The sequence below is a fragment of the Rana temporaria genome, chromosome 1 (genome assembly GCF_905171775.1).
Source record: "Rana temporaria chromosome 1, aRanTem1.1, whole genome shotgun sequence".
Lineage (NCBI taxonomy): Eukaryota > Metazoa > Chordata > Amphibia > Anura > Ranidae > Rana > Rana temporaria.
The window spans coordinates 569493322-569510306 of NC_053489.1; the positions used below are offsets into that span (position 1 = coordinate 569493322).

General features: G+C 41.5%; 1 protein-coding gene across 3 annotated transcripts in view; it reads right to left on the minus strand.

The window, feature by feature from the left end:
- SLC7A2 (solute carrier family 7 member 2) overlaps nt 1-16985 on the minus strand; it is a 166848-nt gene that overhangs the window by 81496 nt on the left and 68367 nt on the right. Inside the window, exon 1 of one of the 3 annotated variants that reach the window (XM_040334609.1) lies at nt 4684-4916. The exons of the other annotated variants lie outside the window; for them this stretch is intronic. The gene's annotated coding sequence lies outside the window, so the exon portion shown is untranslated. Of the gene's footprint in view, nt 1-4683; nt 4917-16985 lie in introns of those variants that run through there. 3 annotated transcript variants of the gene reach the window in all.

Below are 16985 nucleotides of genomic sequence, written 5' to 3' on the forward strand. Positions count from 1 at the left end.
TGATCCGATCCGTGACTCCTGATCCGAGGATCGATCCGATCCGTGAGTTTTTTGATCCGTTGCACCCCTAGTCAAAACCGATGGTTAGTACGTAAAAGCATCGGTTCAAAACCCGCGCATGCTTAGAATCAAGTCGACGCATGCTTGGAAGCATTGAACTTCGTTTTTTTCAGCACGCCGATGTGTTTTACGTCACCGCGTTGAACTCGATCGTTTTTTTAACTGATGGTGTGTAGGCACATCAGACCATCAGTCAGCTTCATCGGTTAACCGATGAGAATGGTCCTTCAGTCTGTTTTTATCAGTTTGGACTGATCGTGTGTACAGGGCCTTCGAAACTCACTGGATTTCTGGCAGGAGTAAAAAAAAATCATCACAAAACAATTTCAATTGTATATTTGTATACAGACCAACAGCAGAGAGCAAAGTCTACTGTGTATACACTTTAAAACTGAAGACCGGGAAGGACCCCCCCCCCCCCACACACACACGCAAACTTCAAAGGTTAAATGCTACTTAGCCTAGGAGTGCATGGATAAGCTCTGGGTGGTTTCTTGGCATCATCACACACAGTGCTGGGCTTATTAATCCTTCATTGTATATAAGGAGGTGAGCCTGCAACCGACCACAAAGTGATTTAGAGAAGATGCTGGGGGGTTGTCGGTCACATAGATTAAAAGTCTAGGGCAGTGATGGCGAACCTTGGCACCCCAGATGTTTTGGAACTACACTTCCCATGATGCTCAACTACACTGCAGCATGCATGAGCATCATGGGAAATATAGTTCCCAAACATTTGGGGTGCCAGGGTTCACCATCACTGGTCTAGGGGTAAGGTATCCCTTACTGCAAGGGTAGATTTTGTCTCATTCCTTTAGCTTTAAGAAAAATTCCAGGAAAAACACAGAATTGGTAAGCAAAGTAAAAAAGTGAGAAGTCCTTTTTATTCATACTACTGTTTTTTCAAAAGACAAATAATACAGCCTACAACAAATTGTCTACCTCAATAAAAGTTCTATTTTTTCCATCTCATTCAATATAATGGAAATATATCAAAGAATTCTACTCCAGCTACTAGAGGAATTTGGAAAAGGGAGTTACCGCTCCAGGTAGATCCTGTTTGTAATGAACCTCTTCTCCAAATCGGAAGCCACAGGTGCTGGCAATGCATATAGCAATGGAAATAAAAGTAGATTTCTGGACAGCTGCACTCCAAAAAATATTGCCTTTAATAGTAAAATAGCATCAAAAAATATAAGCCACAGCAGAACGGAAAAAGCACTGACGCGTTTCACACTATTTCTTAGTGCTTAATCATAGATTTTTTTTTTTACTAGAGGAATTTGCTCTTAGCTGATGTAAAGAGATTTGCAGCATTAATTGCATACATTTTATGTAACTTTTTAAGGTCCTATTCACACTTGTGAATAATGAGTGAAAAACTCATGATTTTAAATTGCACCTGCTCACACTTGAGTGTTGTGTGGCTTGAAGCTCATAGCTTGAGAAATTGCATGACATTCTTTTGAGCTAAAGGCTTCCGGCGTTTTTGGCTCCAATTCGATTTTAATGGGAATGTCTGATAAAATGCACAAAAAACGCTTGTGCAAGGTGTTTTTTTTTACTCTAGTAACTAGATTTCCATTGTCTAGAAATAAAAACAGCACTCAAGCAAAATGCCTGAAAAATGCTCAAACATTCATGTACAAATGCACAAGGAAAAGCCTACATAAATGACCAAGGATGCTCAGCTCAAGTGTAGATGCAGCCTGCTGACTATAGTTGCCCTTAGTTTATTTCTTGGTTCTTCTATAAAAAGACTAAAGCCCTGTACACACGATCGGATATCTGATGGAATCGAATCCAATGTATTTTTTCGTTGGATATCCGATGAAGCTGACTTTCATCAGTCTTGCCTACACACCATCAGTCAAAAATTCGAAACACCATGCCAAAACACGGTGATGTAAAACACTACGACGAGCTGAAAATAATTAAGTTCAATGCTTTCGGAGCATGCGTCGACTTGATTCTGAGCATGCATGGATTTTTCTCTGTTGGAGTTCCACACAGACGATCGGATTTTTCTATCGGTTTTTTATCCATAGAAAAAAATGTAAAACATTTTCTATTTTTTTTCACCGATGGAAAAAATGGTTGCGTGTCAGACGGCCACGTCCTGAAGAGGATGCACCATGTCCACCACCAGCGTTGCCTCTAGATGCAGAGCCTGCTTGCCCCCGTGGCCGTTTTCATCGGACGAACTGATTGTATGTACACGGCTTAATAGTTACAGAAGTTTGTGGCTGTATTTAGAAAAGATCACAAGCTTCACTGTAACATTGCTGTCCATTTTGCGTCTATGATTGTCTCGCTACAGGAGAATATCTCATTCAGTTTCCGAATAATACATATGCAAGTAGTACTGAGAGTCATGGGAATGTGAGTGACACAAGACGACACTGGCTTCACCTTGTCACATGGAATCCAAAGAACTGGAACCTGTCATTCTGGTTAAAAATTTACCTAGATTATCATTAAAGGAAAAATGACAAAAAACGCCATTTAAACAAACTAAACTTGACCCTCACCTTCTCTTCTTCTCTTTGTAGGATGACCAGCACTTATCTGTAAAATGAGTCCATTCTCTCATTTCATAAATTAACTATTCCCTGAAACCGCACATATACTATTGCTTTTAGAAACACAAAATATATACACATCTAGAAAATGATCTTATTTTTCTCACTACAAGAAGGAATATTCAAGTGCCTCATTAATATCAGACACGTACTACTGCTTTTTTTAAGTTAATAAAATTTGCTTTACAACAAACGCCCTTTAGTTTCTGGTTTACTTGTAATCCATATAGTAAGAGTTGGGATCTGACAAACTGGCTGTATATAGGTTCAAATATTAAATGTTACACGTTCGGATACAATTATCATTATTCTACAGTATGTCGCGTTTATACAGTGATAACATCTCTTTATGCATGCTGTCATCCTAAGGTGTCTTCTGTTGCTGCTCACAGTAGATGTATTTCCGACTCACACTTTGAATGGTTGGACTTCTCAATCTAACCAAAGCATTTTTTATTCTTACTAAAAAAACTATTCTTACTTCAAATTCTCAATTTTTTTCTAAAACAGAAATACGTCCCATTCACCATTCAAGTAATTTCAGAAATCAAACTTAGTCAATAACATGTAATGGTCATCTACGAGCAGATTGGGTTTAAAATGACCTACTGGGTAATGATTTTCTTCCTACATAATGAAACCGTTGTTCATGTCAGAAATATTAAAGGCAAAATCTTTACTTGTGATAAAGTGTTGGCCAGTTATAAAAACATTCTAAAAATTCCCATCACTCTAGTTCTGTGAATAGCCCTTACCATATGCACCTCATCCCAGTGATTTCCATATTTACTGTGTTGGCCTATTATAAGGCACACAACTAATTTAGAAGTTAAAAGTCTACGACCCATCTACAAAGTCAGATGAGAAAGATACATTTTTTACATTCTAACTTTTAAATTGTAACACAACAAATCAATTTCATTTTTCTGACTGGAGTGAAACATGGTTGGTTGGTTGGATGGTTGGTTTGAATACAGTCCTCCGCACATTATCACTGCCATAGGTGTGCACAGTCTATTGCATTAGGGTGTGCACCCCAAAGCTCAAACACACACTACAATGTTCATTCAGAAAGGGAAGGAGATGGTCGATTACATATTTACCAGCCCCTTCCTCCACTCATCCTAAAACATTCTTGCAGCAACAGCTGGTGGGAGAGGAGAGAAGCTGGTAGCACTGCAGGGGGAGGAGGGAGCCAGGGAAGTAGGGGGAATCTGTGCTGTAAAGGGTGATTAGAGTGTGCCTGGGCACACCTGGCACACCCTGTGCGCACGCCTATGATCACTGCTCTTTGTAGCTGTCAAATTATGCATATCATTTTTTTTCATGTCATTTTGCAATTCATCTAAAATATTGACTTAGAGCTGTTTTATCATCTGTTTCATTGTAGTATGGTTTGTGGGCCATGGCAGGTTGGACATCAGATTTTAACAAAAGTCACTGTCTGCCTAATTTTTCTAAAGTGTAGACCTTCAAATTTATTATCATACAGTTTTAGACCCCAATAACTTTTGTTGTCTGATTTCCTTTAGATTTACCAAAACCATGTAGTGCAAAGACCTGCCTGATTGCAAAAAAATTAAAACTCTTAATATTTGACCACATATTATATGGTTTTGGTCAATCTGAAGCAAACAATCTACAGAAAATTTTACAGTGTGTATCCAGCTTTAGATAGTGACACTTTATTAAGCTGTTACCATTAGATGTGCTGATTTTTACTTAGAACTTTTGTTTTTAGATTATTTCCAGAATAGCTGAATTACACAAAAAAAAAAAAAAAAAAACAATCAAAAATTATAGTAAGATGTTTAAAGGCTAAAATATGGCTAATTTATTCTCTGACAATAACATGATTCTCAAAAAACATAAATGTAACTTTTTATGTACTTATTCATTTTCTGAAAATGGAAAAATGAGAAAAAAAATTCTACATTTTGTTTTACAATTACTAGAGTGATCAAATGTTAGAAATAAAAGGAACAATTTGCTGACAACTGTGCAAACAAAATTTCGGAACTAAATAAGTGTAATCACTCACCAAAACCCCTTTGGAAGTTATTTTCCTATTCAGAATTCAGATGCTGCAAGGAGAGGAACAGATCAGATATCCTATCCTGGAGTTGTGTCCAGTCTAATGAGGTCCTACGTGCTCACTGTGTGCTGTATAAACCATGTGGAGTAGGATGTGTCTATTTCAATCAATGTGACAACTTAAAAACTCAGCCCTGCACTGTCCAATGGGAGCTTCACAGGATATGATTTGCTAACCAGTACTTCAATGCACTGTAAGTCATTCAAAATATTCTACCCATGTGACGTCATGCTTAGGATTTTATCATTGTAAATATTCTATAGGAATATTGCATGTATTTCTTCATATACTTTGCACAACTAATATTGTTTATTCATTCAATATTCTAAAGCACTGTTTTGACAGCTCTATTTAAAGTGGTTGTACACCCTGTACAAGCACTTTTACCTACAGGCAAGCGCACCAATGTCTATGGCGCATACGCCTTAGACAATGGCGCAGGCGCACTTTGGAAACGGTGATCGTGCCGTTTCTAAAGGAGGTTGTGACTGGCGACTCCGGCGTGCATGTGTGGGAGTGACGTCACGTGACTCCGAACAGTCACAGAGACAGAGTTCGCGGCCCTGGAAGAAAGAGGGGTGAAGAATGGACGCTTCCTGCACAGGGGACACCGGTGACATCGCAGGCTTCGTTTTCAGGTAAGTGACACATAATGGGCTATTATGCAATGCATAGTAGCCCATTATGCTTTACCTTTGCAGGGCAATAAAGAGGAAGTAAAGCCCATCAGGGTTTACTTCCTCTTTAAAGTTCCATGCACACAGAAGCTGACAACTGCAGTCTATTGGCGTTTTTTTAAAAAAGCCCATAAACAGAACTCTATGATAGCCTATGGGCGTTAGCACACATGGGCATTTTTTAGTGATAATGAGCTTTGGAGTTTATTGGCTTTTTCCTAAACTCCCGAAATTTGCATTCAAATTGCAGTTTTTCGGGTGGGAAAACGCAAAAAAAACGCAAAACGCTGAAAAACGCAAAAAAACACTGGCGCCAGTGTTTCTTTATCCATTAAAAAAAAAAACGCTACACTGAATAACGCTAATAAACGCTATTGCAAAAACGCTACTGCCGTTTTTTTATAGCTTTTTTTAGCTTCTGTGTGCATGGTCATTTTTTTATTGAAACATGTACAGGTTTTTTATCATATTGTCAGTACATTGATAATATTAATGTGAGACATACATTTTCTTCTTGCCAGTCTCATTACTAACATTTTAAGCATCATCTATCATTTCTACACATTTCAACTCCCAACTGTGTATGACACCTAATCTGGATCTGAACTGGTGCTTGAAGAACCCAACTGAAAGGGAACTTTGATACAGAACCAGAACACATACAATAGATTAGGTTTCTAAATTGTTCGAGACACCTTGGGAATTCTCCTGGACCCCTGCCCAGACAAGTCCATCTGGGCAGCTTAACTGCCATAACATCAACTGTTTCTAGCATGAGTAAAATCAGTACTTTATGACGACGTCTCAGTATAATAGTAATAGGAGCTACCACATAACCATCATCACAAAAACATTGTGTGACTTTACTTCTGAGTAATTTAGAACAGATCTTTTGCAATATACATTTTCATACATAAATGATTGTTGTTAGCTTTATTATTTGAAAGTTGAAGCACATTAAAATGACAGATAACAGAAATGTGTATTGTTCTATATTATCACTTTGGGGGATCTCCTACTAAATATACATAAATCAGGGGAAGAAAATTAATGTGTTACTTATCCCAGGACCCTGCATTCGCTATATCTGGTCTCCCACAGTACACAGAACATGGAAATGCAATAATATAGTAAATGAAAACTGCTAAATACTTTTTGTCATCAGCAGTGAATGAACTGCTAGCTCCTCAGTGCCGGCAGCACTCATGCAGCCGACACTGGGGAAATGGGGAGCACCACCATGCATGACTGTAGGCAAGACACACTTGTCTTTGTACTCCTCACCTGGTTTCCACCACACAGGCTTGACACCATCTGAACCAAATAAGTTTATCTTTATCTCATCAGACCACAGGTCATGGTTCCAGTAATCCATGTCCTTAGTCTGCTTGTCTTCATCATCATCGACAGCCATGCAGACTAATTTGATGCAGTGTGTGACGTATGGTCTGAGCACTGAAACCTCTGGCAGCAATGCTGGCAGCACTCATACGTCTATTTCCCAAAGACAACCTGTGGATATGACGCTGAGCACATGCACTCAACTACTTTGGTCGACCATTGCGAGGCCTGTTCTGAGTGGAACCTGTCCTGTTAACCCGCTGTATGGTCTTGGCCACCGTGCTGCAGCTCAGTTTCAGGGTCTTGGCACTCTTCTTATAGCCTAGGCCATCTTTATGTAGAGCAACAATTCTTTTTTTCAGATCCTCAGAGAGTTCTTTGCCATCAGGTGCCATGTTGAACTTCCAGTGACCAATATGAGAGAGTGAGAGCAATAACACAAAATTTAACACACCTGCTGCCCATTCACACCTGAGACCTTGTAACACTAAGGCCCCGTACACACGACCAAACATGTATGCTGAAACTGGTCCGCGGACCAGTTTCAGCATACATGTTTGGTCGTGTGTAGGCGCGAGCGGGCCGAATTCCAGCAAACATTTGCCCGCCGGGCCTTTTCCCAGCGGGCAAATATTCGTGGGCGTGTTTTAAAACCGTCCGCTGGAATCCTGCCCGCTCGGACATGTACGGTCGTCAGTACAGACCTACCGTACATGTCCAGGCGCCCGCCGTCCCTCGCATGCGTCGAATGACTTCGACGCATGCGTGGAAGCCTTTAAATGGCAGGCCCGCCCACGTCTCTGCGTCATCGCCGCGTCATCGTCGCGGCGACGACGCGGACACGCCCCGCGTATTGTTTACGCGCGGACTTCTGTACGATGGTGTGTACAACCATCGTACAGAAGCCCTCTGGCAGGCATGTACGGTGAAAACGGTCCGACGGACCGCTTTCATCGTACATGTTTGGTCGTGAGTACCCGGCCTAACAAGTCACATGACACCGGGGAGGGAAAATGGCTAACTGGGCCCAATTTGGACATTTTCACTTAGTGGTGTACTCCCTTTTGTTACCAGCGGTTTAGACATTAATGGCTGCGTGTTGAGTTAGCCTTTTTGTTCTCCGAGCAGGATAAGAGTCTCGCTCTCATGATAGCTTTTTATTGCTTTAGAAAACAGCTTTTTATGTAAGTCATAGTCTGGCTGAGCTGCTGAACCTCAGTAGGAGCGTTTAGTTTAGTGTAGGCAGGGCTAAAAGGGAGTGGCAAAAACTTAAAGTGATTGTAAAGTCTCATTTTTTTCCCTATAAAAATAATAAACATGTTATACTTACCTGCTCTATTGCAGTGGATTTGCACAAGAGCAGCCTGGATCCTCCACTTGTCGGGTGCCTCTTCGATACTCCTGGCCCCTCCCTCCTGTTCAGCACCCCCACAGCAAGCAGCTTGCTATGGGGGCACCCAAGCCAAGTCACAGCTCCCTGTGTCCATTCAGACATGGAGCCCCTACCCGGCCCCTGCCCCTCTCTTTCCTGATTGGCTAGCTCACTATGATTGATAGCAATGGCATTGCTGCTGTGTCTCAGCCAATCAGGAAGGAGAATCTCTGATGACTGATACACTTGTGGACATCGCTGGACAGAGAGGGACCTCAGGTAAGTATTAGGGGGGCTGCTGCACACAGAAGGCTTTTTATCTTAATGCATAGAATGAATTAGGATAAAAGAAAACCTTCTGCCTTTACAACCCCTTTAATTTAAAAACATCATAGCATTTTAATTGCTACATTACTATTGCACATTTTGTTTTTTTCATTTTGGAAGGGTAGGAATGGCTGAAGACCTGTCAGTTTTTTTTTCTGTGTCCCATTTGAGAGTTTTGCCTTCACGTCCTGTCCTGTAAAACCAACAAGTGAGAAGAAATACCTCAGCTAAGTCTCCTCTTTGACAAAGTGTTCAAGTGTTCCCACTGGAAGATTTCTATTCCATTCCAGTTCTGGTGGTAAATCACATTTTTGGATTTTCTCTCACCTTTAGTCCTGGTGAATGTCAGTCAACAGGAAAAATATAGAGGATGAATCTCCCTAATGGGGGACACTAGAAGAATTTAAAATCTAACAGTGTTTCTAAGCCTTCCCTACTTTATCCAAGACAAACAAAATAAAAAAAATTGCCTTTATAGACACTTTAATTGCTTATGTTTGGTGATATCAATGGCTCGTCATGTTAAATCCTGCTTTTCGTTTAGGTAAGTGTTCTTCTTTTTGCAAATGCTTGTACACTGTAGTTGGTAATTGTGTGGAAAGGCCCTAGAACTCATAGTAATTTCTGTTTGCTCATTTCAGGATGATCTCATCCATCAATGACACCCGCTACATAGTGTATGCAGGCGGGGCTACCATGCCCTGGGGTAAAGTGGCACCAGCTTTTATCTATACCATCAACTGAGAATAAATTGGGTTAGGTGAATAATTAAAAGACTAAACAAACTTCATCTCAGTTCATCTATTTACATTGCGTTCAACTCAATGACAAAAATCAAATGCAACAAATATGAAAAATATAAGCATGTGTTCCAAGATTACAGTGAGAGACTGTCATGTACGCAGCTACAGCCAACTACTGACCAAGGGAGAAACCATGTTCCTGAATCAGAGTTTTGTTTAATGTTGAACTTTTTTAATTTGAAAGACAACTGAAATCGACAACAGTTTCCACTCGGCGACAGCCTACTGGATAAGCAGTGACCAGTGGCGGGAGATGGATGGTGTCAATCAGTATCCCTATCCCCTGCCCTGTGAAAGACCTTACCTTAGGAGGCTAATGCTGCTCCTTGTTCCAGGGAAGAGTTGGGGCCGTTGCTTCTCCTCCGCCAAATAGGAAGTGGGTCCTCCTGAGACCCGACTGGCAGGGAGTCTATAGATTCAACTTTATAAGTAATCCCTCTGAATTGCACTCTGATGCTCTGGAATGGTGGTTCAGCACGACCAGACCGCGATCTACCAGTCACCGAATAATGCACATCACCCTGAACACACCATCCCCACCGTGAAACATGGTGGAGGCAGCATCATGTTGTACGTTATGTACACATATATATATATAGATATTTATATATTATATACATGTACTTCTATTACTTCTGGAACATAACCTGGGTCTGTTTTTTATAAGACTCCAATACATTTTAGAATGGAACCTGGAGTGCTTGCTATTCATTTATTTGGTGTGCGGGCCGCCCTTTGTGGAGAGAGGAATTATTGTGCAGATATTGAGGTTTTTATTTCTATATGTAGGCCCCTGTGACACTGCGGGTTCTTTCCATATATATCCATATTCCAAATTTGTGACGAGTGGGAGGTCATCTGAACCTGGCACTCGGAGAGAAGGTACCAGTAACCAACAAGCATATTTGGAGGTTTTCACAGTTAGAGCGGAGCTACCTTGTGTGTACATATATGTTTTACTTGTCTAAGATATTAAACACAACTGCTGGGATTAGAAGGGATTGGTAGTAGGTGATATTGAGGAATATTTTCAGTTTTTTTGGGGGGGTTTGAAAGGTGGAACGGCTTCCCACAGTAATCAAACAGGTTTCTATTTCTTTTTGTGGGTAAACTAAGAAAAGAACCTGGCTGGTTTCTGTAGGAAACTGTTCCAATTTTTCTCCAGTTTCCATAAATCAGCCCATCCTGTCAATTTGCAATACACATCGCTAACTGCCAGAGGCCAAAAGAGGATTGCTCAAAAACAGAATGTAGACTTGCTAGAAATAATCACGGTCTGGCAAGATCAGAATTTATCTCTTGAGATTGTCTAAAATAATAGCTACACTTGAATATTCATAAACTCAAAAAAGGAGCACAAATAATAAGGGTCCGTGTTGATTATATTTTGTTTTGACACACTATATTGGCAGGTGGACAAAGTACACAGTGACCTAGTTGTAGAGACGTATGTTCCATCAGCAGATGTCTCTAAACACATTTAAGGCCAGCATACTTTATGACTTTAAATAAAATTCAACCACTGACAGAGCATTGTGTGACTGTCCGACATTTCATGTCAAAGGACAGCATGATGCAACAGTCATTTGATTTAGTCGCAATCAACTGTGTGAGAAAAAGACAAACATCAAAATGTTCAATATTGTCAACTCTGTTGAAACAACGTTCATTCCATGAAAGTGGGCATTAAAGGGGTTGTAAAGGTACAATTTTTTTCCTAAATAGCTTCCTTTACCTTAGTGCAGTCCTCCTTCACTTACCTCATCCTTCCATTTTGCTTTTAAATGTCCTTATTTCTTCTGAGAAATCCTCACTCCCTGTTCTTCTGTCTGTAACTCCACACAGTAATGCAAGGCTTTCTCCCTGGTGTGGAGTGTCGTGCTCGCCCCCTCCCTTGGACTACGGGAGAGTCAGGACGCTCTCTACGTTGCAGATAGAGAAAGGAGCTGTGTATTAGTGGGCGTCCTGACTCTCCTGTAGTCCAGGGGAGGGGGCGAGCACGACACTCCACACCAGGGAGAAAAACCTTGCATTACTGTGTGGAGTTACAGACAAAAGAACAGGAAGTGAGGATTTCTCAGAAGAAATAAGGACATTTAAAAACAAAATCGAAGGATGAGGTAAGTGAAGGAGGACTGCACTAAGGTAAAAAATGTTTAACTTTACCAACCCCTTAAAAGAATAACCAAGACAAGAACAATACCACAGTGATATCTACAACCAGAGGCGGCTATAGGCTTTGTGAGACCTTAAGAAAAACTTAGACACGGGGGCCCCACTCATGCCCTCGCAGCTGCGAGGCCACTGTGAGAGCGAGGCCTTAGGCGACCGCCTAATTTGCATAAATAAAGAGCCGCCTCCGTCTACCACCCATGTTACTGTAAGTATTAGGGTTAGGACTTTGCTGCATAAAGGTATATTTGGTGTTATAAGCACTATCTGTGCCCAGAGACAGAAGGACCTGATTATTATGCCTGCCATTCTTAAATGGAAATGACAGAACAGGGGAAGATTCAATGGTGTTATTAGTAGTAAGAGAGATAACAAAGGGAAGAAAATGCAAGATTCGATTCATAATAACACACAGGCGTATCTAGGTCAGCCCTTTTCAACCAGGGTGCCTTCAGGTTTCTTCATGGGTGCCTTAGCAAAATGCTTAAAATGTTCCCAAAAACTGTATACACGCCAGTAGGTGGATTAAGCCTGCATTTACACGATACTCTGCAATAAATCTAAATCCTGCATGAAGAAACATTTATATTCCTTTGCTAGATAATACATGGCTGCTAGCATTCGCAGGCTATTATTTCTTCTCCATATGATGCGTCGTGCGGATCATTTTTGAGTCTCCCACATGGGGATAATCTTGTGCTGACAAGATAGTGAGACCTGTTCCTTTCAACATCCCCTGAGTGTGCCCTGAGCGAAACGCGTTGTCACACAGGGGCTCACTGCTGTCTATTTGGTGTCAACCTTCTGTTTACACCATAGGTTTATGTATATTTTGTGTTAGGAGTTTTTTGTTTGTCAATGATTCGCTGTTAATAAAATCATTTTTTTTATTCTACTCTTGTCCATTTTTGCCAACAAAGTCCGATCTAGAGCCCTTTGGCTCTTCATTTTTTGCTCAATTAATTTAACCCCATATGGATGTGGCTTTAGGAGTGATGTTCTAAATGTTTCTAAGCCTACATATAGTTACACAAAGCCACAGGTTTTCATTGTGCATCAGAACAACCTTCTAAGTGGCATTCTATCAACCAATTATGTCAGGGGTCTCCAAACTTTTCAAACAAAGGGCCAGTTTATTGTCCTTCAGACTTTAGGAGGGCCGGATTGTAGCCAGTGGGGACAGAAAATGTCCTGGGCCCAGCACCAGTGAGAATAAATATGGCCTCAGAGTTGGTGGTCAGTAGAAGAAGTAGTAGGGCCCCTATCAGTAGGAGGAATAGTATCCCATCATTGATATCAGTTGAAGAAATAGTGCCCCCTTGTTGGTGTCAGTTGGAGGAATAGTGCCCCAAGGGCCGAAAAAGGGCAAGCAAAGGGTCACATCTGGCCCTCGGGCCGCAGTTTGGAGACCCCCAAATTATTTAATTGATTGCTAAGGAGATCGTCAGGTGCCAGCACAGCATCCTCGTTTGCCTCTCCCCTGCCCCTCTCCGTCAGCACTGGGGTCAGATTAACTGGGGGAGAGAAACAGGGGGAGAAGAGAAACATTGGAATACTAGTCAGAACAAGTGTGCAAAGGTGTATTTGGTTTTGAACAATAAATCACTTTTAAGGACGGGTGTCCTACGTGTATTGAGGTTGCTGCTAATGTACGAATATTAGTTTAGTTATTTACATTTTAGAATGGGGGGTCTCGAGATTGTGCACAATTTAAAGGGTGCCTAAACCCAAAAAAGGCTAAGAAACACGGATCTAGGTAACTGTCTGATTGTTAACCACTTAAGACCCCTACCATTATGCAGGTAAAGGACCTGACCAGTTTTTGCGATTCGGCACTGCGTCGCTTTAACTGGCAATTGCGCGGTCGTGCGATGTGGCTCCCAAACAAAATTGGCGTCCTTTTTTTTCCACAAATAGAGCTTTATTTTGGTGGTATTTGATCACCTCTGCGGTTTAAATTTTTTGCACTATAAACAAAAATAGAGCGACAATTTTGAAAAAAAATCTATTATTTTAACTTTTTGCTATAATAAATACCGCCAAAAAAGATCTATATATAGATAAAAAAAAAAAATCTCAGTTTAGGCCGATACGTATTCTTCTACATATTTTTGGTAAAAAAAATCGCAATAAGCGTTTAACGATTGCTTTGCACAAAATGTATACCGTTTACAAAATAGGGGATAGTTTTATGGCATTTTTATTAATATTTTTTTACTACTAATGGCGGCGATCAGCGATTTTTTTCGTGATTGCGACATTATGGCGGACACTTCGGACAATTTTGACACATTTTTGGGACCATTGTCATTTTCACAGCAAAAAATGCTATATAAATGCATTGTTTACTGTGAAAATGACGATTGCAGTTTAGGAGTTAACCACTAGGGGGCACTGTAGGGGTTATGTGTGACCTCATATGTGATTCTAACTGTAGGGGGGCGGGGCTGGACGTGTGACGTCACTGATCGCCTTTCCCTATATCAAGGGAAAAGATGATCAGTGACATTGCCACTGTGAAGAATAGGGAAGGTGTGTTTACACACACCCCTCCCCGTTCTTCAGCTCCTGTGACCGATCGCGGGACACCGGCGGCGATCGGGTCCGCGGGTCCCGCGGCCGCGGAGCTTCGGACCGGGTCGTGGGCGCGCGCCCACGCGACCCATGGCTGGACACTTAAAGGGGACGTACAGGTACGTGCCTGTTCCCAGCTGTGCCATCATGCCGACGTAAATGTGCAGGAGGTGGTCCTTAAGTGGTTAATTGGTTAATTGAGGATTTTCTAAAGACAAGTTGACTGCAATGTACAGGTTTTTACAGATCAAATTGTGTTTAGAACATTTAAGGGTGAAGTATATGAACAACTTTTAGAGATTTATTTTATTTATTATAGGTATTTTTTTAGTTAGCAGAAACAATTTGTGCAGTGCTTTAAATATATATTGTACATTCACATTAGTCCTTGCCCTCAAGGAGCTTACAATATAAGGTCCCCAACTACATTCATACATATGGGTGCGAGGTCCAATTTTAGACTCAAGGGTATCGGTGACATCAACGCATCCCCCCACTCTACGCGTTTTGTCATACGTTTATGTTGTCCAGGGTATATGACAAAACGTGTAGGGTGGAGCGAAGTGCTGACATCATGGTACCCTTAAGTCCCGGAAGGATGTTTTTTTTGGATGTGTGCTGGCCGATACATAAAATTTACTGCGATTATAACATTTTATTGATGTAAGTGTAATTTTACGTGTGGAATACATTTTTACGAATCTTACACAATGTGGATAATTTTATATTTTGGGGAACTCCTGTGGCAAATCTTATCAGGAAGGGTGGTGCACCAATGGTGAAAAGTCTCTGGAATCGCTATGGGTGCTGGCGGGGTATATAGCCACAAGCGCTAGTGACCTCCTCTAGTGGTGAGGTCCATGTGAGCTGGTAAACGAGTTTTTGAGCCTTTGGTGGTAGTATTGATGCACAGATCACGTGTCAAGGTGGTAGATGGTGGAGATATACACCAAGAATAATTATCACAACACTTGTGAACATTTTTCTCTTATTTTCCCCATTAGTCTTAACTCTGTAAAGCTATACATTTTGAACACATTAAAATCTGACATGGGCTTAACTCTTCCTCACTATTAAAAACTTAAAAAAAATGGGTGTTAGATACATTTAAAGCAGTATTAAACCCAAAAAGCAAACATTTATTATATTGCAGCTTCCAATTCTTAGATGTGATGGCTGTATTCGTTTTCTTTTTTAGGACTTTTTTTCCTTCTATTTTCATCTGTTGATCCAGCCAGCAAGTTTGTTGTATTTCTAACGCACTAACTCTCCAGCAGAACGTATCAGTTTACATGAATGAGACAACCCACTTAATACTAGCATGAGTGATTAAAATGATCAGCTTTTATTTATTCATGTAAAGCATTAATCCCAAAAAGAAAAAAAAAAACTGTTTGCAATCACTTCTACCTAGAGTGTAGTTATGTGGAATCTGAATATTCTCTTTGAAAAAAGTATTAAAGGGGTGTTCCAGCCTTTTTTTAAGTTTATTAAAAGTCAGCAACTACAAAAAGTGTAGCTGCTGGCTTTTAATAAACAGACACTTACCTGCTCCACGGCTCCAGCGACGCGCCAGCCGGGGCTCCGCTCCTCGCCCCCCCCTCGCCGGCCGGCGTCTTCATTCCTAGTGTGGGCACCCGGCAGTGACAGCTTTCGGCTTCACGGCCGGGCACCCACTGCGCATGCGTGAGCGGCACTGCGCATGCGCGAGCGGCACGGCGCCGTCTGATTGGACAGGCGCTCGCCTACAGGGAGGGGCTGCAATAAGGCGATTAAACTAATCGCCTTTACAGCCCCTCGGCGGAAGGAGGAAGTGGGACAGGAAGTCCTCTTCTCCTGAAGCCCCCACTCCCCCCCCCCCCCAATTTGTGGCATGTAAGGGGGCAAGGAGTGGGTTAAGCGGAAGTTAAATTTTTAGGTGGAACTCCGCTTAAAAGAATAATGAAATGATGTCAGTGGGCGTTGCTGGGTGGCCATGACCCATACAGGCTGTTGGCTTCTGTAAAAACACCAAGGCTTAGAAGAATTAAGATTTATGTGAGCCACAAAGGCCAGGAGAAATGGCGGTGTATAGTACAGTACTGTGCCCTTACTTCAACCTAAAAAGAAAACGCACACAAACACAGCTGATGGCCTGAATCTTAGTTCAAAGGGGAGTTTACTGAGAGATTAGAAGGTGAATTAAGCTGGAAGTGAGTTGGCTACTGCCATTATTTGGATAAATCTTTAGAATGGTTTGGCTCATGATCATGGAACTAATTTGTCTGGATGTCAGCTTTCTATCAGCTTTAGTAAGTCCATATTAGTCTAGACATGTGTAGTGTGGGAAAGGTATGCCTGTCACTTGTTCATAGTACAGTAAAAGAGGGTCATGTGACCTGATGATTCCAGAGTCTCTTTAGTTTGTCCATGATCTGACAGATAAGAGGTTGCATACAATCTTTTTTTTTACAAATTACATTTTGTTTTTTAGATTGACATCCACAAAAAAACAAAAACACATGACCCTTGTGCAGTAGTGTATTTAGGTTTTGTGCTACCCTAGGCTGACTAAACGTGTGCACAGCCTAATTTAAATATGACCCCCCTTCCTGTCAAGGCTACACCCCTTTCTGTTTAAGACCCACCCTGAAATTTTCTAGTGGGGACACTAATTTTTAGGGCCTGGGGGGGCAATGGATTCCCTTAACTTGCATAGATTTCCTCTCACTTCCTGTTTGGCTATGGGGCAGGAGTTGAAGGGAAATCTCTGCAATGGGACAGGGATGGTAAAAAAATAAACCCTCCCTTATTTTATCCAAAATGAAAAAAAAAAGTGTTGCCTATAGTTCAACTTTAACTTCAACTGGGATCCCTGTGTGCCCCTTTCCCCCTGCTGTCTGGGATCCCTGTGTGCCCCTTTCTCCCTGCTGTCTGGGATCCCCTGTGTGCCACTTTCTCCCTGCTGTCTGGGATCCCCTGTGTGCCACTTTCTCCCTGCTG